Genomic DNA, 9,798 nt, shown 5'->3' with positions numbered 1-9,798 from the left:
AATGTAAATGGAAGCAGGAACTTTGTGGTCTCAACACTGCAACGAAAGTTTCCTGCTATGGGGAGGAGTGACATGAAGGACTGCATCAACAAGATCAACGAATTCCTCCGCACAACACACAGATCTTCCAGGGGTTCAACGTGCTTCAAATGTAGACAGTAGAATGTAGAATGTTAATTATTTCAATAAACACGTTCTCTGAAGCACTTTACCAACTTCGTCTTTCTATAAGCATATTATGGAGATGGGGTAGAAAACTGGATTTTACTAAACAAATTGTTTACTCTACGGAAAATGAAACATGGCGGTTTTCTAGGCTGATTTGACATGCAACTATACTCTCATTCCAGCGTAATAATCAAGGAACATGTGGTGGATTTCTATGACTTAACGGATGCATGTATGGTTTTTATAAACTTTGATATTACTGCAAGTATTATGAGACTTCAAGGCCTGTACACATCTTAAATAGACCAGACCAGCAGTCAAGGAGTGGGGAGAGGGAGTTCACAGTGACACCTGGCTAGATGGTCGAGGTGAAGGAGTTCACAGTGAACTAGATGGTCGAGAGCGAGAGGATGATGTAATTGGATGATGTAATGGTGGTAACAGCAAGGCCAAGTAACAGGTGGCAAGATAAGAAGCCCTGTTACAACTGGAAAAAAACAGAATCTGGGAAAAACCCAGAAGAAGACAGTTTTGCATATAATTTATGCATGATGAGACAATGGGTTCCACCAATAGTCGTAACCTTGGTGGATGCTGATAGGCCAACAGGTGTCTTTCGAGGGTGGCGAGAGGGCCCAACCCCAAGGTTAAGGAGTATAAAAGATAGGTCGCAGCCACCTGTTAGTCAGATCTCATCTCATATCACTGCAATACGGTGAATAAAGATCAACAGTCTTCAGAGATCTCCTGTCTGCATTGTCTCCTTCGGACACTTGTTCCAGAGTGCTAATTAGTAAGTAGTTAAGTGATAAATTGTTCATTGGATTCGGAAGTGGATCGTTTTTTCCACGACAGATCTGGAGGTTCCAACCGAGATTTGACACAGGATTCATCAGGAAAGCAGTTCTGCCCCGGGTGAAGCAGGTCACGGCAGCCGTTTCCCCAAGGGCCCAAAAGGTAGGCAATTTTGCTTACATTAGGGGGAGCCAGGCTGTTGTGACTTGTGGGTAGCCTGGGACTGAATTGTTTACTGAATCCTCAAAAATTTTTTAGCTAAAAGCCGGCAGCAGATTAAATGCTCGAGAGAGAAAAAGATGCTGTTTTAAAAGGACGTGCAGACCGAAGCTGCAGCAAACAGGTGATATTTAGACATTTATTTCACAAAATCCAAGACTAGGAACAGACAGACTATGTAACTGGACACGTTGAGGCCAAAAATATTGAGAATTCTACAGGGAATGTTGAAGACGAAGGAGTGAATAGTGGCAAGAGTCAAGCCGAAGGCTGCTGACCAGGGCCCGACGCTATTGTAAAGCAATTTACAGATTCACTGAACAAAAACGCTGATATGGTACATGAGAATTTAGCTAAAAATGTGGAGAATGCAATGCAATCAAGCATTTTGGACGATAGGCTATATTGGCACACAGAATAGGCTAGGCAACAGGCCGATGTGCGTTTTATTTGGAGACTGTTTTGCAAGACGGAGACTGAGTTTGCTGCTGATATTCTGGGGATATAGGCTACAACATAGCCAATGTAGGACTTTAGCCTTTTAATATATTTGCTGCATTGGATCAGTCTTTCTAGAAAGAACAGGCAAGAGCTTTCTAGCCTCACGTCAGCAGCACCGCATCCCATATAGGCTACATTAAAAACATCCCATATACATTATAAACACAGCAATGTTATAATAGCCTATAGCCCATCAGCGCATCTCTAGTGTGTGTGCCTCTCTCTCGCTCAGAGGGGAGTGGGAGGCTGAGGGGTCGATCAAGCATGGATTCTAAACTCTGTGGTGGATAGGATCTACAATTAGGTGTTAATTAATATTACTATCTAGGTCGAAGTACTCCCAAGTGCTATTGCGCCAGACATTGTAGTTCTCCTGTTTATTCGCTTGGAAAATCGTCACGTTTCATGTTGTGTGCCCTAACATTTTTAATCAACTACTTGTGCAACTGTATTTAAGTAGGGAAAATGTGGATGTGTTTGATTAATGCCATCTTGCTCTCTCTACGGCCACGGCAGAGCCCGCTAGCATAGCAACATGCTAACACATTCGCGCCGCGCGCCAGAGCGTTTGAGTGCACATACCGACGCGGGAGAGGTACGACTCAACTTGTGAAAGTTAAGGTAAGAACATATATTACTACTGATTTTGGGTGGCGTGTTCCTTTAACATTGCCGATTATTACATCATAATACGGCCATTAAGCAATTAGAATCCTATGGCAGGTGTTCAGGCCACCTGCAGCCTCAGGCTTTAAGCATACAATCTGGGTCAATTAAGACTACACATCCTATTCAACTGTTTCCTCTGCCCAAAACTGTTTCAAAATAAAAGTCCTCACTACAATAATCCACTGTTAAACAATGTAACCCATTAATCTACTGAACTTTTTACGTTCAATTTTTAAACGGTCTACTTTTAAACTATCATTAAACTATCTATCTATTAAACTAGCTGTCTATCAACAACTTTTAAACTATCTACATTCAACTTTTAAACTATATACATTCACTAGCTGTCTATCAACAACTTTTAACTTGTCATCAACTATGTCAACACTTTTTTCATCAATTATGACTCCTACCCACAGTAGCTAGTTAGCATGGTTAACAAAGTTAGCATGTTAGCATTTTTAACAAAACTGCTAAAAATGATTAGCTAGGTTAGCTAAGTCACATGGTTAGCATAGTTAACATGCTAATATGTTAGCATGCTAGTTAACATTTTTAGCAAAACTGCTAAAAATGATTAGCTAGGTTAGCTAAGTAACATGGTTAGCATAATTAGCATGTTAGCATGCTAATTAGCATAGTTAGCATAAGTGATAAAAATGATTAGCTAAGTTAGCTAAGTAACATGGTTAGCATAGTTAGCATGTTAGCATGCTAGTTAACATTTTTAGCAAAACTGCTAAAAATGATTAGCTAGGTTAACTAAGTAACATGGTTAGCATAGTTAGCATGCTAGCATATTAGCATGCTAGTTAACATTTTTAGCAAAACTACTAAAAATGATTAGCTAGGTTAACTAAGTAACATGGTTAACATAGTTAGCATGCTAACATGTTAGCATGCTGGTTAGCACAACTGCTAAAAATGATTAGCTAAGTAACATGGTTAACATAGTTAGCATGCTAACTTTGTTAGCATAGTTAGCATGTTTAGCAAAACTAGAAAATGTTAGTTAAGTTAGCTAAGTAACATGGTTAGCATGTTAGCATTGCTAGCACTGCTATAAAACATTAGCTAAGTAGCATGGTTAGCAGAATTAAAAATCTTAGCATAACTGCTAGCAAACATTAAAGCCGTTACAACTTTCAGTTATCGTCAAATATCTACCTATACACAGCCATTAAACTATTTGAATATCAACATTCATTAAACTGATAGAAAACGTTAGCTAAGTAGCATGGTTAGCAGGTTAGCATTGCTAGCACTGCTATAAAACATTAGCTAAGTAGCATGGTTAGCATAGTTACAAATCTTAGCATAACTGCTAGCAAACATTAGAGCCATTCCAACTTTCAGTTATCGTCAAATATCTACCTATACACAGCCATTAAACTATTTGAATATCAACATTCATTCAACTTCCAGTCTGTCAACAACTTTTAAACTACTTACCTTCAACTTTTAAACGGTCTACTTTTAAACTATCATTAAACTATCTATTAAACTAGCTGTCTATCAACAACTTTTAAACTATCTACTGTCTATCAACAACTTTTAAACTATCTACATTCAGCTTTTAAACAGTCTACATTTAAACTATCAACTTTTATTAAGCTATGCAACCACCATGTCTATCCTAGCATCACCGTAGTAACCATCTCTGTATTATCTGTTTTAACTATACATGATATTTTACATCACAACTTTAGTATTTTCATGCACTGGTAATTCCTTGGAATTGCATTTCTAGTTGTTATTATTATGACCGCCGCGCAGCGAAGCGGCGGTCATATAGGTTTAGTCAGATTTTTTTTTTTTTTTTTCTTTTTCGCATGTCCAAATTTCCGTCAATGATTCCCGGGACAATGAAAGACCGGGGTAGACGAAACTTGGTGGGCATGTAACCCCATATGGATAGCATGGAACCATCGTTTTTCGTTTTGATCTGTAGCCCCCCCGCTGGACTGCACCCCCCGAAAGGAGGGTAGGGCAGACACAGTTTTCTGTGAATATCTCGAGAACCGTAAGGTTTAGGAGGACAATTTTTTTTTTGTATGTTGATCTCAAGGGGCCATGTCAACCCATTCCATAACCACTCATTTCATGCCACCTAGTTAAACACAAAAAAGTAAAAATGAGGTGTTGTAATCGCAGGTATCTGTGACCTAACTTAGTCAGAACTGCACGAAATTGGAAGTGTAGGATCATTATGACACCCTCTGAACGCACGCCAAGTTTCGTGGAATTCCGTTCATGGGGGCCACACAATAAATTCATTTATGTTACTATACACCAACTGGCCTGTAGGTGGCCGGAGACAGTTTTCTGTGAATATCTCGAGAACCGTAGGGCCTAGGAGGTCCACCTTTTTTTTGTATGTTGATCTCAAGGGGCCATGTCAACCCATCCCATTACCACTTATTTCTTGTATAGCGCCACCTAGTTAAAAAATTAAAAAGCAAAAAATTAGGTGTTTTCATCACAATATCTCTGGCTGACATGGTCAAAACTGCACGAAATTGAAAGGGTAGGATCATTATGACACCCTCCGAATGCATGCCAAGTTTTGTGTACTTTCGTTCATGGGGGGGCCTTACAATAAAACAATTTATGTGTACATTTAGTGACGTACACCAACAAGGATTCCCGGGACACTGAAAGACCGGGGTACACAAAACTTGGTGGGCATGTACCCCCTCATGGATAGCATGGAACCGTCATTTTTCGTTTTGATCTGTAGCCCCCCCGCTGGACTGGACCCCCCGAAAGGAGGGTAGGCCAGACACAGTTCTCTGTGAATATCTTGAGAACTGTAGGGCCTAGGATGACCATTTTTTTCCATATATTTGCCTCCAGGGGTCATGTTAACCCATTTCATGTGCACACATGTGCACAAACAGATACACACACACACACACACAGTAATCATACGTATGACACATACTCACACAGTAGACATATGTACGCTTCCATGCACAGACACATATGCAGGCACACACACAAGCACGCACACACACACACACACTCACACACACACACACCCACATAACATAAACATAACACAAACAATCAAGAATTTCTCAGAATTATGAACAGGCAAGATGGAGGTGGGGTTGTATAAAATGAATTTTACATGTGAAATCTAGAGCCCGACCGATTTATCGGCGAGCCGATATTATCGGCTGATATTAGGCATTTTCCAAACTATCGGTATCGGCATTTATAATGGCCGATAAATGACTATTTTAAAAATAAAATAAAAACGGACGAAACACCCTTCAACCATGTCATGAGTGTTGGCGTTGTATAGTTTGTCCACCAGAGGGCACTCTACACCGTCCCTGCTGGCAACACTCGTTTATAACGCGCCACACATCCTGCAACCTGCTGATCCAGCCAGAGTCGGGCAGAGAGAACCAGTTATCCGCGAGTGAGATCATCAGTTAAGTGTGTTCATGGTGATTTGGTATAACAATTGAAAAGAACATCCCCATCAGTTCTCTTAACTCAAGTAAGCATGACAAAATTTGTGAAAACAATGTCCAGTTTTGCTGCTGTTAAATAAGCCGAGTGAAGCGGAATTAGCTAGTAATTAATTAAGTTACGTTGTTACAGTGTAGTTGACTGTCTGTCCTTTTAACTTTTGACAATGTGACTGAATATGACTGTATTTCTTTAATAGCGTGACAGTTATAGCAGAGAGACGTATCATCTCTCCCCGGCCTGTTATTTTGAAAGCGTATGTTTTACAATTTGCAGTATGACGTTATCCATTGCTAAATTATGGCTCATCATAGACTAGCTAACCACAAAGTTAGCTAATGCCATGAATATCAGTGGAAGACCGCTAACGTTAACATTAATGAGCTTGGAAACCACAACGAACTTATTCTGCCTAAATAAAGTAATGATTACTGTATTTATAACTAGTATATCTGTAGTTACAGTCCCTGCATTGTAAAATGTTAGTTAGACGTGTGAGAAGTGAACATTTAGACATAGAGAAAAAGTATCAAACGTAGCGTGCATAAAAGTTAGCTTTTCAGACTGTCGTTCAGCCGCAGCATTAACAAGTTACACAATGGATTTAGATCACTAAATAGTAGGTTTTAGAAGGCAGGCAGGAACTGATGATTGAAAATGGTTTGATGTAGCTTGATGGAAATAATTTTAAAAGTGCAGGTAAAGGGATAAGCAAGCTGACATTGTAATTATAAGGTAGCTTATAAGGCAATAGGGACTAATTATTACACACGCAAACATTTAGGAGTGACCTTTATCTTGTTTAATGATAATACAAATGATGATGATAGTAATAATGGCATCATTATTTTTTGTAATTAAGTCTTAGTTCAAAGTTATATTTATGAAGCTTACCAAGTCTTTTAATACTGGTAAATTTGATTTGGTTGTTGTTGTTATTGTGTTTTTGTTCAAAAGACTAAGTTTAATATCTTAAGTTTCTATTTTTATACATTTTATTTATCAGAACTTTAATATATTTCGATGTTCCACTGTGACAATATTATTTAAAAATAAACAAGTTTGTTTTTAAAATGCATCATATTATTTTAGTCAATACTCATAAATAACTACAAATAACTAATGTTAGGGAAATCTGTTAATGTTTTGTTTCGCGTTTCTGAAAAAAAATATATATATCGGCCGATATATCGGAATGTCGGGTTTTTAAATCAACAAATATTTGTATCGGTATCAGCCTTCAAAATCCTTTATCGGTCGGGCTCTAGTGAAATCTATGAACTAATCATGTTTTGGTACTTGTTGTCTAGCAGATACCAGTGAGAATTGAGTGTGGATAATGCAATTTAGTGAGACAGTTAGAATCATATAGGCCTTTCAGCGTGATTTCTTTTTGTGGAAAAAATGTGCTGGACTGGGCGGCGGTCATATTTTGTACCGCTCTGCGGTGCATCTAGTTATTTTTCTTTTTACCTTTTTGTGCGCGCTATTCAGCCCAAACCGCTTAATGTACAAATTTGGTTCAAACACCGTTCCGTAGATCTTCAAAGGCTTTACCGTCCTATCCGTTTTTCATTTTTGAGAAGTTTATACTTTTTGAGATATTTGTAATTAAAAGTGTATTTTTCCTCCATACACTTGAATGGGGGCTGTGATGTCATAATAGAGCCAGCTGCGCTCGTTAAGTAGTTCTCAGAGCAGTTCCCAGGCTAATCAGAACACTGGCACAGGTGTCACCTGTGAGGAATTCAACTGTCTCAGCCTCTAAGCATACAATCTAGCTCTACCTGAACTACACATCCTGTTAAATTGTTTCCTGTGTGTCAAAATCCCAGTCCCAGCCATATCTCATGCATTCAGCATTATTATATCTCCAGAACGGCTTGACGTACATGCTTCAAATTTGGTACGAGTGTTTTTATGGACTCAAAGGTGAAGTGAGTTGATGTTGGAGGTTGAAGGTCAAATGTCAAGGTCAAAAACACCTTGAGTGTGATATCTCAAGAATGCCATGTCATACAAGATTCAAATTTGGTTACTCCAAAAGCACCTTTGCAGGTATCACAATTACCCTACCAACCAGCTAGCAGCAAGCTCAACAGCCCCACCAACACCCTAACCAGCAGATTGCATCCCCTCGTGTAATTCCTCAGAATTGCATTTCTAGTTTACTGATGTTATTTCTTTTTTTTTTATATATATGTTTATTGATCAAACCTTAAAGTATAATACAGGCTGTATAGGGAATGTCCATGGGTAACAGGTTAGACATTTTCCTTTTTTTTTAAACAATATACACAAATTCCCACCTATTCCACCCCTCCCCTTCCCTCTCACTCCATTCATTTACACAGATAGTGAACAAGCATCTCCGACCCACCCACTCTCTCATGTCCCTCCCACCCACCCCATCCCTGTGTCCTATTAATCGGCTAAGGAAATTAAAACTGTATAGGTAAAGTTAAACAGTAAAAGAAGGATTAAATAAGTAGGTAAAATAATATTCAAAATGAATAATAAAATAAAATAAGTAATAACAAAAATCAAACAAACAAACAAATAAATAAATAAAAGGGGAAGGAGGTGGATGTTAGCTATTGGCTGAGGGCAAATGATTTGCATAAGAAAGGAAGGGTTCCCAGGTTTTGTGAAATTTCTTCAGAGATCCTCTGACAGTGTGTTTGATTTTTGTGGTGTAAAAATGACATTACCTCTTCTAACCAGGAATTTGTACTGGGCGGCTTTGGGTTCTTCCAATGTAGCAGTATTTGACGCTTGGCAATCAGAGCAGCAAGTGCAATAACATCAGCTTGATAGCTAGTAAATCTCCCCACAATAGGAGACACACCAAATATAGCAATCAAGAGGCATGGAGACATATGAATATTAAAGACTGCAGAGAGGGTATCAAAAAAGGATGTCCAAAAAGAGTGTAGTTTAGGGCAAGAGAAAAAAGTGTGTGTGTGGTCTACTGGAGATTGAGAGCATCGAATGCAAAATTCATCTGCGTCAGGGAATAGTTTTTTCAGTCTGGCCCTTGTGTAGTGAATTCTGAAGACAACTTTGAATTGGATGAGGCTCATACGTGCACAAATGCAAGTATTATTAATTCTAAGTAGAACTTCACTCCACCAGATTTCATCTAGCGTGAGACCTAGCTCCTTTTCCCAAATATCCTTCAGTCCTAAAAGAGGAGAAGGTTGAGATGAAAGAAGACCATGGATTGAAGAGATACTATTTTGTGATACTGGAGAGGACATGATGTTTTCTAACATGGTTTTTTCAGGCAGTGCAGGGAATGAGGTGAATTGTGTTTTGGTGAAATTGCGCAGCTGGAAATATCTGAATAGACCTAAATTAGAAACACCAAATTTTGAGGCAAGGTCAGTGAAGTTCCCAAAGGTCCTATCTACATACAGGTCGCTAAAGGAGACAAGGCCCATCTTCTTCCAGTATGTAAAGGTTTTGTCTATGCTTGAGGGTAAAAACAGGTGATTGTTGCATATGGGAGTAAGGACAGAGGGAGATTTTAACCCATAGTGATATCTAAACTGTTTCCAAATTTTCAGTGAAGAGAGAACAACAGGATTATCGGTGTATTGGGAGGGCCGTAGAGGAAGCGGTGCAAAGAGTAACGCACGGAGTGAAGTAGAAGTGCAAGAGTTAGCTTCCATGGCACACCAGATAATATTTGGGTGATGACACCATTTTTTTAGCATTTGGATGTTAGCGGCCCAGTAATACAACAGCATATTGGGTAGGGCGAAACCCCCTGCCATTTTGGGTCTTTCTAAAATTATTTTCTTAATCCTTGGAATCTTGCCAGCCCAGATGAAAGACAGTATAACGGTATCCAATGATTTAAAAAATGATTTGGGAAGAAAAAGAGGGAGGGTCTGAAACAGAAATAGGATTCGAGGTAGAACATTCATTTTGATGGTTTCAATTCGGCCAACAAGTGAA

The sequence above is a fragment of the Alosa pseudoharengus genome, unplaced genomic scaffold (genome assembly GCF_046254945.1).
Source record: "Alosa pseudoharengus isolate Yale_2024_CS ecotype anadromous, Long Island Sound unplaced genomic scaffold, YU_APseudo_1.1 YU_APseudo_1.1_scf_1, whole genome shotgun sequence".
Classification (NCBI taxonomy): domain Eukaryota; kingdom Metazoa; phylum Chordata; class Actinopteri; order Clupeiformes; family Clupeidae; genus Alosa; species Alosa pseudoharengus.
Note: the sequence above shows the minus strand (reverse complement) of the source record.